The 15,355-nt window shown below is 41.5% G+C and overlaps 1 protein-coding gene across 5 annotated transcripts in view; it reads right to left on the bottom strand.

Annotated features, from left to right (window-relative positions):
* The window catches only part of PPP2R2B (protein phosphatase 2 regulatory subunit Bbeta), a 509,802-nt gene that overhangs the window by 341,327 nt on the left and 153,120 nt on the right, over window positions 1–15,355 (bottom strand). The window lies entirely within an intron of this gene.

Below are 15,355 nucleotides of genomic sequence, written 5' to 3'. Positions count from 1 at the left end.
ATCATCCAGAGAACAATGGAAACAGCCAGCTGTCAGCATGGAGTTCAACTGGGTTGCCACATCTGATCATGGAACAAGGATTTTACTTTGAACTGAGGGGAACTTCCCATTATTTAGATGGAGAGAGGCAAAAATGAATTCAAAAGTATTATCTGAACTGGTCAAATACTTGTCATATAAATACTGAAATGAAATTCAGTGATACAAAACTGAATTTGATGAAGTGACAGAAGGAAATGAATCCCACTAGTGAAGAAGTGAATATGGTATAATGACCACCATTTATGGAGCACTTAGCCTGTGAGCTCCATTGCAGTGAGCTCCAATAATTTTACAATAATCTTATGAATTAGTTACTATTCCCATTGAACTCTTAAAAAGAAACTTAAAAGACAATAGTTACCACATGCAACAATAGCATCCAATGACAAATTTCTATGTAAGAATTCACACATCTAAAAACAAATGTGGGTATTTTAAGAAGACTTTCAAAGCCAGAAGGCAGGTAGATGTGTTACAAGAGAATTGAAGAAGCTTTGTTAAATAGCATCAACCAGTAATAATGGACTAGTCATTATATATATTATATATAATATATTATTATACACACATATATAATATGTATATATACATACACATACATAATAGACTCCATTATTTCTAAATTAGAGTATGAATGCTCTACTGGTTGCTATCTGAGGTTGATCAGAATATGTGTGTATGTGTAATTTTCTTTTCCCTATAAATACCATGCTATATAAGCATGTCTTGAAGATGAAAAGATAACATAATTTAGTTTTACCAAGAGGGACTTTTTTTGCAACTTAGGGAGCATGGTGTCAATTTCTCTCCATCCTCGGAACTACTTACTCCTTCTAGAAGGCAATTTTCTTTTTTAATTCTCTAGGACCCCTGAGTATATTAGGACCCTCTAGTAAAGATACTGCCCTGCTAATGTGGAATGATCACTGTTGAAATGATGCCTGGGCCAGTTTTTAAGATAGTAGATCATTTGTACCTCTGGAAAATTAAAGAGAATTCATAGCTGCAGGAAAATACATGCACCAAATGCATACCCATGTACACAGGTTGAGGATATGGTGGTGATGGAATTACTGAGTATTTCCTTTATGCACTCAGCTCTTCCCAAGGAGGCCTATTTTCTGATCAGTAAAATAAACCAAGTACATTTCCGTTGTGCAGTGGTTCCCAAACTTCACTATTAGAGTAAGAATAGGTAGCATTTCTTCAATTGCTTACTATATACCAAGACCATGATAAATACCTTATCTCCCAATAGCCCTACCAAATAGTTATTTCCCTCCTTCACTGATGAGGCAACATACCCAGTCAGGTAGGACTGTTTGGCTGTTAATGCATCTAGAGAGGGGCAAACCACAACTGAAACCTAGGCAGTCTTCACCAAGAGCTCATACTCTTACTCATTAAGCTAAAATATAATATACTAGGGTTGAAGTGTAGGAATGGAAATAATTACAACCTCCAAGGTGATTCTAATGCATCCACCTCAACGTGGATCCAAAAATCCACTGTTAAGTCTTTAATGTGAACATAAATCACCCAGAGATCTTATTAAATAGCAGGAACCTATTCAGTAGCTCTGCATTTGAGCCCAACTGTCTGCATGTCTAACAAGCACCAGGTGACACCAATGTTACTGGTACTGAGGTCACATTTTGAGCAGCAAGTCACTAGAGCAAATCATTCAGTTATACAATGCTTTAAATTGTCCCCTAATACTAAGTTCTTTGTTTCCAGATACATATAAGCACCTTACCTATAAGCATCTTGCAGAGTATCTCCAACCCATAGTAGTGTTAGATCTATGGAAATAAAGTCATGCAATGAATGCTTGTTGAATAATTCTTGAGAGAAATATTCTCTTTTAAAACAATGTGAGATGAATTGGATCAAAGGAGTCTGCTCTCAGAATGCAGGTACTCTGATTTATTCTACATGGACGAGGTTATGGGTTCCGTCCCTGTATCTCATCACTTGACAGGTTCTAATTGACAAGAGTCAAACTTCTCAGGAGTCCTGGGAAAATGGGCTCTAAAGAGGCATGCACAAAGTCATTAGATCTCAGTATAAAGGCAAATGGCATGTGTTTTTCAGGATTTACAATAAGACTTTAATTAACTTGAATTAAACCAATTCTCTGGCATTAAAATTCCATATGTTCGTTGTTCAAAACTACTCCTATTTATTATTACAAGGTCCATGCACAATTTTGTGTCCTGTACAATCAAATCCCATGAATGGAAAACCTCTGCCTGAATTCTTGACTTGCACTCTTCATTCTCCTATCTGATCCACAACTATGTGGAGCTGTCATCACAGAAAACTAATTGCCCTGGTCACTCCCCAAAGAGCTTGCTCATGATTTTATCAACCTGCATTCGACCAAACATTAGTCTTTTGATCTTGGAAAGAAAAATATGTCCAACTCAGTCAGCCAGCTTTTAAAATAACCCAGGATATTGTCATCATGTTTTTTTTAAAAAAAATTTAATAACCACTTCAAATTCAGAGTGCCCTTCATTCCTCTCATTAACTCCCCCAATGCCAAACACACACCAGTTCATAGACTTGAGAGTTAACCTCTTCCAAAAAAAAAAAAAAAAATACAGCCATGTATGTATACACCCTATAATTTCTAATACATTTTGGGATTCAACTATTCTTACTGGGAAGACATGAATAGCCAAGGCATTCTTCAAATGGAACTCAATGCCCAAAATCTCACTGACTGCAGTTAAATACGTGTCTTGCTCTCCAGAGAACTAAGCTTCAAAATGCAGAGGAATTAAGCTGCTCCAGGTAAGTCTTGTTTAGAAATGCAGCTTTTGAGATTCTGTACCCAGCAATCCTGATTCAGGAAATGAGGAGTCAGGCTCGGGAATCTCCATTTCCATAAACCTCTGAGGCGGTCTTGCTCTAGAGGCTCAGCGTTTAGAATCGGAGCCAGTCAAGCAAACAAATAATTGCAACCTAGCATGATGAATTCAAAGCCAGGAGTGTGCACCATGTATGGTGCTATCAGGGAAGAAGGGCAGAATTTTTCCTCAGTCCAGAGGACGGAAGGCTGTTAGGGATGGTTTCCTCAAAGGGTATGTTTAACTCGAGTATTGAGAGAGAAGTTCATCAGGTTCTGGTTGATGGGATATAAGCACATAAACACATCTTCTGAGGCATGATTATTGAAGATAAAGTTAGGGAGCAATGGGAGAAGGGAGAGGCAGTTGGGACACAACATTAGGTAAGTTATATGCTATTAAACCTTGGGAGCATCAAACACCTTACCGTCATAACAATTTTGTATATTTATTGCAATAATTTCTCTCATATGGAAACAAAATTTCTTCAAGAAAGGATACCTGTTTCTAATTTGTGCCAAGACCAGTGGGCTGGTGGTGGGATTAGAGAAGAGGAAATTCAAGACCAAATTCTTTCTTCCCTAGTTGTCATCTCATAGACACACTTACCACTTGAGAAAAACAGGGAATCCTGGAGGGAAGGCTACAATTACATCCCACTGTGTTGACTGAATGTCAAAGGCTATGCACTTGCTCAAAATATAAAGGGATCTTTGGGTTGGGAAAAAGAATCAAACAACTGGAGAAGTAGGAAAAGTTGACCTGGGAAACAATCATCACACATCATAGTTACTGTTTTTCTTTTTCCAAATGTTGGTGCCAAGACATTAATCAAATAACCAATAACCATAACTCTTCAGATAGGGTACCAAGCAGTTGTAGTCACAGATCTACTAAGGGCTTCACCATTTCAAACTCCAGACACACCATCTATAAAGAGCACACTTTTCACTTCCCATGAGAACCCTCAGGATGCACTGTCTCTAGCCCTTCTCTGTGTCTTTACCAGCCCTCCACTCAGTTGACCTGAGTCTTCATATTCATTCCAAATACTTCAATCCTAGAGAGATGTTTTGAATTCATTTTTGAAGGGAATTGATCTGTCTACATGAACACTCTCTTCAGGTATGACATATTTTCCTTCTAAGGAGAGATAAGGAAACTACAGGGACAGTGTTGGCCATCTTCTATAACCAACCTTATTATTTATCATAACTATTAAAAGTAACATTTAATTACCACTTTCCATGTGCTCATCAATCTTTAAATCATGATTTTCACTTAATCCTCACAAGAATTCCCTGATATATCCATTATTCAAGAGAACACCATTTTATTTTTTAAAGTTTATTTATTGATTTATTTGGAGAGGGGAGGGGAGAGGGAGAGCAGAGGAGGGGCAGAGGTGAGAGGGAGGAAGAGAATCCCAAGCAGGCTCCATGCTGTCAGTGCAGAGCTTGACAAGGGCCTCCATCCCATGACTGTGAGATCATGACTCGAGCCGAAATCAAGAGTCAGATGTTCAACCGACTAAGCCACCCAGGCACCCCAAGAGAACACCATATAGAGAAGAGAACACCGTGGTTCAGAGAGGTTGAGTAACGTATCCTGAATCACATGTTAATAAATAACAGAGCTAGGATACAAACTCGGCATTGTCTACCTCCAAAGGCCATAGTCTCAATCAGTATGTTATACTGTCTCTATCCCTTCTGCTTCAGATAGCAAGTTTTATCATCATAGTACTTAACCTTTTGTGAGCTAAGTTCTTTCTATGTCCTAGCTCATCTAAACCTCACAGCAACCTTGTGCAGTGGGTTCTATCACCCACAGTTCAGAGATGAGAAAACTAAGGCACAGAGAAATTAAACTATATGCCCAAGATTGTCCAGTTAGTAAGCAGTTGGTTGTGGGATCCAAATCATTCAAAATAGTTGTTGAGATGTTGTTTAAAACTGCCTCCAATTCTGTATTATGTTCTTACATAGCAGTCTCAATACAACTAAATCCAACATTTTCAAGGTGTTTTAACAACATCTAGGAAAATACACTGACTAATCCAGGTTTATGTTTCAATTCAAAGGGAGAGTGCAGTAGAAACCTAGAAATTCTAAGATCTTTGTCTTCAGAGGTAGCCATTGAAAACTAAATAGAATTTTGTAATAAACGCTCAGAACCTGTCTGCCAAGCATGTTTTGTTGGCATTAACTTCTTCGTCCAATTGTTCGGTGATTAACATATATTTACTGAGTGCCTAATGTTTCTGGGACTGGGGAATTAAAGTGGGTTGAGACCTGATCCAGACTTCAAGAAGCCTATGGTTTCATGGAGGAGACTCAGAAGGAAGGCAGTGAGTATAGTACAGAGTGTCAAGTACTACAATGGATTAGGAACTTCACAAACATAGGGTCTCTGCCTTAATTTGCTTTATCTCCACCCTCTACCTAGCCCACTGCCTAGCAGAGAGCAAGAACATGAAATACTTATTAATGCATGTGTGAAAGAATAGATGTAGCAAGGTGATGCTGAGGCTACAGGTATGGGATAGGGGCTAAGTCAGCCAGGGGTGGGGCAGAGACAACAAAGGAAAGGCTTCTGGATCCTTGAAGGTGGTGTTTGAGCTGGGTATTGAAAGGTGAAGAATTAGCAGGAGTGAGCCAGGCAAGGGAAGGGGTTGGAGACACAGGGATTCGAGGAACTAAAAAATGGACAAGAGCATTGAGAGTAAGTGGTGATGCTGATGGCAAGTTCTGTAAAAGGCTTTCTAGTTTGGTCTGAGGGACACACAGAAATGTGAACCAGTTGACATAATGAGGAAGAACAAGGAAGACTAGAACAGAGAAGGGAGGCAACAATGAGAGACAGACCTCAAGAGGTCAAAAGGAGGAGCCAGATCATGTTCCCCAGGCTAAGGATTTCCAACCTGACTCTGAAAACCATGGCGCAGTCATTGATAGGTTTTAAGTAGGGAAATGTCATGACCAATTTTAGTTGATTATAAAATGTGAAGTTCTCTTTCCTTACCCTCCAAAGGGATGGTGTTGTTATGTAATAATACAGACATTTGTGTCTGGACTTCATGAGTAGTAGTCATCCAACCACCAGCTCAGTTCTTAATCTGCCTCTGAGGTTATCCTTAGTTTCCCTTGGTCCTACTTAAAGTAGCCATGATAGTCCCAAGCCCTTTTTCTGCTACAAAGGGCATTCCACCCATCAGATACTAACTCATTCCATACCTATAAAAGCTACTGGGAGAAAAGACAGGCACATGCTCTTTTATTTTTTTTTTAATTTTTTAAAAATTTATTGGAGAGAAAGAGAGTGCTGAGGAGAGGGGCAGAGGGGGGTGGAGAGGGAGAGAGAGAGAGAGAGAGAGAGAGAAGATATCTCAAGCAGGCTCCAAGCTCATTGCGAAGCCCGATGCAGGGCTTGAACCCACAACCCTGGGATCACAACCTGAGTCAAAACCAAGAGTCTGATGCTCCACTTGACTGAGCCACCCTGGTGTCCCCAAGGCACAAGCTGTCTTAAACGAAAATCACCCAGAATCTGAGCAGACAGAAGAGAGAGGCATAGCAATTAGAATGGAAAGCCACCAGACCTAAATGGAAATGGACCAAGTGGCACAGACAAATCTAAACAAATCAGACTCAGAGCTCAGGTCAGCATCTTTCAAGCATGGCATCAGTCCTAAATCCCAGGTGACAGGCTTTCACATGTTTGTGGAGGATATGTAGTAACTTTCTCAAGCTAGTAAAATGACAGGTTTTATCTCCAACACGTTGAAACTGCAAGCCCTTTCTCATCATGCGTAGTACCACACCCCGCATATTTTCTCCCATACTTTATCCCATTTTCTACCTTATTTGCTGTTTTCTGATTATAAAAGCAATTTGTCCTTAGTGTAAGAATTCCAACAATACAGAAAAATAACTAAGTGAAAATCATTCTTCAAGCCCTCACCCACCCAACCAAAGTAAACCAGGCATAAAATTTGGGAGCAACTCTTGCCCTAGCTTTTGTCCTCATATGTACATAATGCCATTGTTCTTGTTGTCTTTTAAAGGAATACTAGTTGTATGATTTGCCTTTTTTTTACCTTCCTGTGAATATGTATTTATATCATGATTTCTAAAGCCTGCAGAATATTGCATTATCTGGATACACCCTAACTGTATCAATCTTCTCTTCAGACATACTTGGATTATTCACAATAACTAAAAAAAGCTTATGGAGAGAGAAGGCTATATGGTAAGCAACTGTATAGCTCAATCTTCTTATGTTTCTATGCTTATTTACTTAAAATAAAATTCAAGAGGGAAACCTGGGTGGCTCAGTCAGTGAAGTGTTCACTTTGGCCCAGGTCATGATCTCACGGTTTGTGGGTTTGAGCCCTGCATGGGGCTCTGTGCTGACAGCTCAGAGCCTGGAGCCGGCTTCAGCCTGCTTCTCCCTCTCTCTTTGTCGCTCCCCACCTCCTGTGGTCTCCACGCTCTCTCTCTCTCTCAAAAATAAACATTAAAATTTTTTTAATGAAATGCAAGAAATGGAATTGCAGAGCCAACTGGTGAGCACATTTAAAACATGGGCTATGCACTGCTGAATTTCACTCTAGAAATGTGGTATCTACATACAGTTTCACCAAAAAAAAAAAAAAAAGTGTGGTTTGCTCCATCTTTAACAATATGCATTTGGTGAAAATTAACATCACATTGTTATTTTAATTCTTTCATTACTTGTAAGCTTGAGTCCATTTTCATATGATTATTAGGCATTTATTCTTTTTATAAATTGCAGTTTCACGCCCTTTATTCATATTTCTGTCTGGTGATGCTTTTTATATATTAAGAGTACTAAGAGTATTTAAATATAAAGAGTATTTTTATATAATAAACTATATATTAAGAGTTTGTTGAAACCCATTTTATAGACAGAAAATTACAATTTGGTCCAGTCACCTACAGAGAGCTTCCGACCTAAACTCTGCCTCATATCAGTACTAGACGTTTAAGCCTTAATAATCCACAGCCAAAAAGACCTTAGTACCCCACGGAAGAGCTCTTTTCAAAAGAAATGAGTCACAAACCAAAGGGATTTTCTATGGTGGCCCAGTTAGTATAATAATCTGTGGTCTGTGACCCACTTTTGCTTTGGGAATTTCTGGTCCTTGCCCATATGTGTCCCTAGAGAACGAACAAATTATGGACTCACCATCTAAGGTGATTTAGAGAGAAGTTTGGCAAAAGCTTATTCAGCTAGTCTGGGATTTGTCTGTTGCAACTTCCAGCTGTAAGCTTCGAAGAGAAAGGAAAGGGTCAATAACCCCACCGGCTATTTCCCATTTCAGGTTTGTGTTTACTTGGTCTCCACACTGGCACGGTGGACACTCTTCCTTACTCGCATGTGTTCCGAACCCTAGAAGCACTCAAAATGTGAGGAGCGTTATGACGGTCTTCCTTTGGGTCAGTCCAGGGTTTTGCTCAGGCCAACCCCTCCCTATTCCCTTGTTTTCACGTGGCTTCCAATGTTTCCCTTTGTCTTTTTTCAGGAAAAGGAAGAAGGATCTAGCACAGCTTAGGTGTACGTGTGCGTGTGCGTGTGCATGTGCGTGTGTGTGCGTGCGCATGCGCACGCACACACACGCAAGAAGAAGATTTAAGGATAAAAAAACTTAAAGCAAAAGTCTTAGAAGCCAATACCAATGAAAGACCCAATCAGAGATACCATTTCAGAATGACAAGTATAACCTTACTTGATTCTGATCACCCTCATTCCACAGATGGTAAGGAACTTGCTGGAAGCCACAAAACTAAATAGTGGTGGACGTGGCATTGGAACTCAGGTGGCCATGACTCCAAACCCATTTCTGTGGGACCATAATGTCTCGTGAACCACCACACTGCTTCCTCTTGTTTTATACGTGAGTGAACCAAAGTCCAGTGGGCGAAGGACCTGGCCTAAGGCACTCAGCCTTTGTTGGCAGAGCTGAGTGGAGAGCACAGGCTCCTGACTGGAAGGCCACAGCTAGTCTCCTTCACGGTGCTGACTCATCTTTGAGACGATGATGCAATTTAATGAGAAAATATTATTCAGTGTGTCCAAACTGGATCAGGGCAATTATTCAAGAACACATTTTATAAAGTGAACTACACCCCATGCTCTTTGCTTTACTCCCTATTTAGGGCTATTTCGCTGGGGCCTCTATAACACCCCTCTGTGGTAGTTGTAACCTGATGTCAGTTACCTGCACATCAAAATCAACATAAATAATCGTTGTCTAAGAATTACCATCCTCACTGAGGATTTGCGGGGTGACACCTTGGGCTGGGATCACTTGGGGAGTTTCCTGTAAAAACACCTCCCAAAAATTCTCTTTACAGAATTCCTTCTCTAAGCACTAGGGGGAGTGGACCATTTGAGGGGCTGTGGTCCCCTCCCCTCCTGTTCTGTGTGCTCTCTGACTCACCTCTCACTGGCCAGATTAGTTCTCTACCCATACTTGGATTTTCTTCTGCCAGATTAGTTCTCTACCCATACTTGGATTTTCTTATCCTTTTACTATGCAGACCACTCAAATGAGCATATTTTGTTACTCAAGCATCTTCTTGGAATCCCACTTTGCTCCCTGAGTAGTTTGAGTAATTATGTTGGACAAATATGGCACCCTCCATGTTTTTCTCCATCTTTTCCCATAGGTACTATTATTATCCCAATTTTCACAGAATGTAACTATCCCCATTTTAAGGAGTCTGGAGGTCAGAGTCACTGCTAACACCTTGCACACTTTGAATTTAAACCCATGTTTTATCAGACTCCCCCGATTCTGACTTTAATGATACTCACTCCCTAAAAAGAACAATTACATTATCTTGACCTTTTCACATCTCATTCAGAAGATTTCACAAAGATGGCTCTCTACTCTGTATAACCTCCCTTTCTTCAGGCTACATTTCCTGAGGGCACTTGCTGTTGCCCAGGTAGGCGACCCTCCAAATGCCGCCTTTAAGCTAGATGGACGCTGTGACTCCAAGAGGTTTTGTTTTGTCCAGAGCTCAGTGAAGCAGTTCCTGAATGTGTTGCCCAAAACATTTATTCTATGAGGTACTCTTAAATGTGGGGTTCCATGACCAAATGCTTTGGGAAACAGAGGTAACAAACTGAGTCATTGTTTTCCCAGTTGTGGTCTTGTGAAGATTTTAGTGTGAGCCGTTACTAGACATGGTAGTAAAAATAGTTGAGGTCAAATAATTTTGGCAAACTGGAGATACCCTGGTTCCCTCTTGGAGATTCATAGTAAATATGAGTACATTAAAGGTTCTGACAAGTCCTGTTAAGATGTGTTGAATTTTGTTCGACTTGATGCTGCTCAGAGTTATTTGGTTTCAGGGCCTTCCTTGAATTTATAGCAGCAGCCCACAAGGGCCCACTCTGGACAGTCTTCTGGTTTGAATTCCGGCTTCCTGTACTCTGAAAGGAGTTGGTGGGAGGTCCTCTTCTAGGAACCTAGGCCTGATCCTGCTGTCAGCTGACTGGGTGATGGGGAGCAAGTCACCCCTCTCCAGGCCACAGTGTCCCCATCTGTGAAATGAAGGAGTTGCACCAGATCGTCTAACTTCTCTTCCAGTTCAAGTCTACCATCACCTGAACATATGGATTTGGGTGGGGTCCCACCCCAAAATATCATGATAAACTGCATTCATAGCTCCTTCATCTCCCTCAGTCACCCAGAGACAAAACAGTAATAATCTTTTTCAAGCTGCAGAAATCTTAAACATATAAATATTAATTTGCCCCCATCTGCTAGTAAAATTCTCTGGAATTGCATTATCATTTACTGTTTCAGAACTTTGAAGCTGTCTTTGATCAGCCAGTTTCCAGGACAATGGGAAAGCCCCTGGAACCTTCAGGGTGCTTCTAGCGAACCATCGTGAGACCTCAGGCAGGAACTGTACCTCTCTGACTTTTATATGCTTCATCCATAAAAGGAAAATAATGACAGTTTGCCCTTGATTCTTTCAAGACATCTTGTGAGCACTGTCAGTCATAGTAAAAACAAAAACAAAAAAAACCAAAAAACAAAAAACAAAACAAAAACCCTCTGTCCTCTGGCTATTACACCTGCCACTGCCTAAGTCCTCAGAAGTGTTTCTGGTCTCACTTTCTTTCCTTCGGTTCCCGACCATTCCTAGAGCTAGGTAGGTGCCACAACAGAAGTACTCCCTTTGTTAGTACTAATATGGGTGAGACTATGATACCTTAATCTGGGAGACAGTTTGCTCTGTTTCAGGGCACATATCTTAGTAAAAGTCCTTCTTAAAGCACAGAGGATCACAGCGATTGATGGTAATAGCTGGACTTTGACATCAGACAAATCTAGAATTGAACTCAGCACTGTTATATACCAGTTGGGCATTCCTAGGCAAGCTGCTACCCTCTGATCCTCAGATTCTTCATCTACAAAGTGGGAGCAATATGAGTCACTGGCAAGCTAGTCCAAGGATGCAATGTAATAATTTTTGTAAAGCTCTCTGTATATCACCAGGACACGTGTGTGCTCAGTCATATCTGTTAAAAACATTATCTGTTAGGTTCAGACACACAATGAAAGGTGATCCAGAAAGAAAACTGTCGCTGTGCAAAGGTAAGGAATCCTGCTCAGCCATCAGAAAGGGTAACTGTAATTAGGGTTCCTGGCAAATGTTCATTAGGAGGCCTGCGATATTCAAGCTGGCCAGAGGCCCTCTTTAATTAACGCTGCATTGTTCATTATTGAACACTGCCACCTGGTGGATGGACAGGCCACATGCAGGCAGGGAAATCATGGATGTTACATGAGGTTACCCCACCACACAAGGATGCTCTCTCTGTCCCCCTGGTCCACACTGGCTTCAGGATTTTCATTTGGAGCTAGGCCCATGGAGAGATCTGCATATTCCTGTTTATGGAGACTTACCTTCACCTTCCTGCGGTTGTTAAAGTGACACAAAGACCTGAAAACGATGTTGTTTTCAATGACCGACCACATGATCTGAGAGACATAGAGAAGCCTCCTCTGACAACATGATCTGAAGTGGAGCCCACTTCCATCGCTCTAACCCAGTCACCTCGTTCTCTGCATAAAGCATATCATTATCTAAAAACATATGCAGGCACCTTTTCTGTTTCTCACTCTTTTCTCTCCCTGACTGGAATGGAAGCAAACTCCCTAAGTGCAAGGGCTCAGAAGCTGTATTCCTCTACGTATTCATCACAACAAACACAGGCCTGGCACATAGTAGGTGCTCAAAAATGGCGTTGCCTATAGAATAAAAAAATAGCAATAATAAAGCTAACAATCGCAGCATTAATGCTCATGGATCCTTCATTTGCCAGAGCTAAGATTTGTAGAGAGATCATCCAGGCATAGGGCTAAGCTCTATAGAGAGATGATCTCATTTAGCCTTTACAATCACCTTGCTGGTGGGGTGTCACCATCCGTAGAACATCATAAATTTCTAGAGCCTAGGGTGCCTGGGTGGCTCGGTTGAGTGTCCGGCTTTGGCTAAGGTCGCGATCTCACCATTTGTGAGTTCAAGCCCCACATCAGGCTCTGGGCTGACACCTCGGAGGCTGGAGCCTGCTTTGGATTCTGTGTCTCCCTCTCTCTCTGCCCCTCCCCTGCTTACACTTTGTCTTTCTCTCCCTAAAAATAAATAAAAATTAAAAAATTAAAAAAATTAAAAAAAATAAATTTCTGGCACCTAGAAGTGATATTCCCAGGCCAATATTTATAGCAGCTCTTTGTTCAGAATTATAATGCCATATTTTATTTAAGCCTCTATCTTTTGTAGTCCATATCAGGGTTTCACCCATTTTACAGATTGAAAGCTGACTCAGAGAAATGAAATGGTTTCCCCAAAGCTACTCAGCTTCTACTTAAAACCCAGTTTTTGTCTAATTCTAGAAGTCCTGCTCTTTTCAACATAATGCCTTCTATGTGATACATGGATAAAAAGGACTTTCTTAATTCTGTCTTGGAAAACTAGACCTGAGTTTTGGCTAAGCATTTGAAACAAACCTTGCCCCCAAGCTGCATCGCAAGCTGGACTTTTCTGCAGCCAGGTCTTTATTGGTCCACAGATGTCTCTTGCATCTTTGCTTCAAAGAAAATAACTAGCTAGGATTTAATGAGATTTTATTATATGCCAGGCAAGGTTCAGCGATCTTATTTAATCCTTACAACAGCCCTGTAAAAGAGGAGATAGATAATTATTCTTGTTTTACAAATGAGGAAACTGAGGCACAGAGAGGTTAAGTATTTTTCTCCATGGTTACCCAGGTTGTAAGCCAAAGCCATGATGTAAACCCAGGCAGTCTGCTCCAGGACGCAGTCCTCAGCACCAGCGGACCCTCTAGGAGTCTCATCCTGGTGCAGTCCCTCTGCCCTAGAAAACCTCAGGGCATCTCGCTTGGTACTGCACTTCCTGCAGTGTCTCAGCCCAGAAAATGTGCAGAAGTTGGAACAAGACAGGAACACCAGGGCACCCTGTGGCTCCCCTCCCCTTCCTGCTCTCAGACCTGGCCCATGGTTACTCTTCAATTAGTTTCCATCTGTAGGAGCAGCTATTCCCTAGAGGTACACAGGCCAAAAAGAGAGACCGACTCAGCCAAAATCCAAAAATATCTTCACTGCAGTAAGCAAACTAGTGATGGAAAGAAGGAAAATTTCCCCTTCAAGTCTTGGACGTTCCTCAAACACAGCCCACTCAGCTTACATAAGTGGCATTCACCACTGAGGAATGCAACCAAGGCCCCAGGAATCTAGGCCAACCTTGCCCATCATGTGTTAATGAAGAGTTATTTAGGGGCCACCCGCAGGCAGTTTGGGAAACTCGACCCTGTGATTATTGAATTGTCTTGTCCTGGCTCACCAGACCTAAGCAAAGAGGTTCCAGGTAACCCCCCAAAGACGGTACCAACGTGAATACATTGGTTTTCCTTCAGACAGCTTGCACCCTTCTTTGAACCCTTCTTCCTAAGCAACGGGCAGTGATAGGGTTCAGGGAAATTCTAGGCCTCCTTATACTCATTCCTTCATGTCTTCATATATTTACACATTTTCAATAAGCATCTCTTAACCACCATCTTTGTTTCAGGTCAGAGCCACGTACTGGGAACATCAACGTCACTTAGACACAGTGGTGAGCCTAGACAATCAGTAAAAATCAAGCCCTGGTTTATGGCACTTGACACTTTTGTGTGTAAATATGCCCACCATGGCCAATGTCAAGCTACCCGTATTTGGTCACTGAGCATGGAGTTGGGAAGAAATGCACAGTGTAGAGGTATGTCATCTCCAGAGCACAGAGTAAAATGCAGTAATTAGGAAGGAATGAGTTTTAGTATTCACTATTCTCATTTTAAACATAATGTACTCCATTGTAAGCTTACAAAATTTAACTTTGGATAATGGCCATGTTTACCAACCGGTTTGCAACAATCTTGCACATTTACCAATTGGCTTTTGGAAGCTGGTACTTGTCTGCTCCAGCTACCACTGCTCAGACACAGTCTCATAAAGTAAGAAGCTGACAGGTGAGTTGGGGAAAAACAAAGAAAGAGTCTGAGCTGCTTTGTGAGAAGTACAAGGTGCTCTGGGAGCATCTGGGAGGCAGGTCCAGCCAAGAGTTGGGTCTGGGGGACGCTTTCTGAGGCACAGACATCTGACACTGGAAGGAATGTAAATGTTAGCTATGTGAAGGGTGGAAAGTGGATTTCAGGTGCGGGAAGAAGCCTGGGCAAGGTCTTAAGGGAAGCCAGACAAGAGACTTTTTAGAAAATGCAATATTTCATTGTGTATCCATGGTAAGACAGTGACATGAAATAAGATGGGGGAAAGTGGGAAGGCAGACCCAGAATATGGAAACCCTGTTCAGGATTACTCTAAGGTTGGTGGGCACTCACTGGTAACTTGTATACACGAAGATACCCTGATTAAAGTCTTGTTAGGAAGATCATTCTGCCTGCAGTATGGGAAAGAGGTGGGGTGTGGGCAAGACCGAAGGATGGTGCCACAGTCTAGGACAGAGATAAAGGATGCCTGCGTGGTGGTAATGGTGATGGGAACGGAGAAGAACACATGGAATCAAGAGTGATTTAGGAGACTGTATGTGCAAGCAAAGTGACTGTGTGCGTGCCTGTGTGTGTGTGTGTATGTGTGTGTGTTGCAAGGTTGGCAGGTGTGTTGAACAAAACTAAGTCAAGAATGATCCTGAGGTCTCTGACAAAAGCAACCCCAGAGATGACTGGAAGAAGGAGCCAGTGAAGGAAGAATAGGTAGTTGGCTTGAAGGATGATGAGTTCCATTTTAGACACGTTAACTTTATGGGATATCCAAGTGGGCAGTGGGATATCCCATATAGGATATGGGATATCCAAGTGGGATATCCAGGGGGCAGTAGACTGTACAGTCCTGAAGC

The sequence above is a fragment of the Neofelis nebulosa genome, chromosome 1 (genome assembly GCF_028018385.1).
Source record: "Neofelis nebulosa isolate mNeoNeb1 chromosome 1, mNeoNeb1.pri, whole genome shotgun sequence".
Taxonomy (NCBI): domain Eukaryota; kingdom Metazoa; phylum Chordata; class Mammalia; order Carnivora; family Felidae; genus Neofelis; species Neofelis nebulosa.
This window is presented reverse-complemented; position numbering and strand designations above follow the sequence as displayed.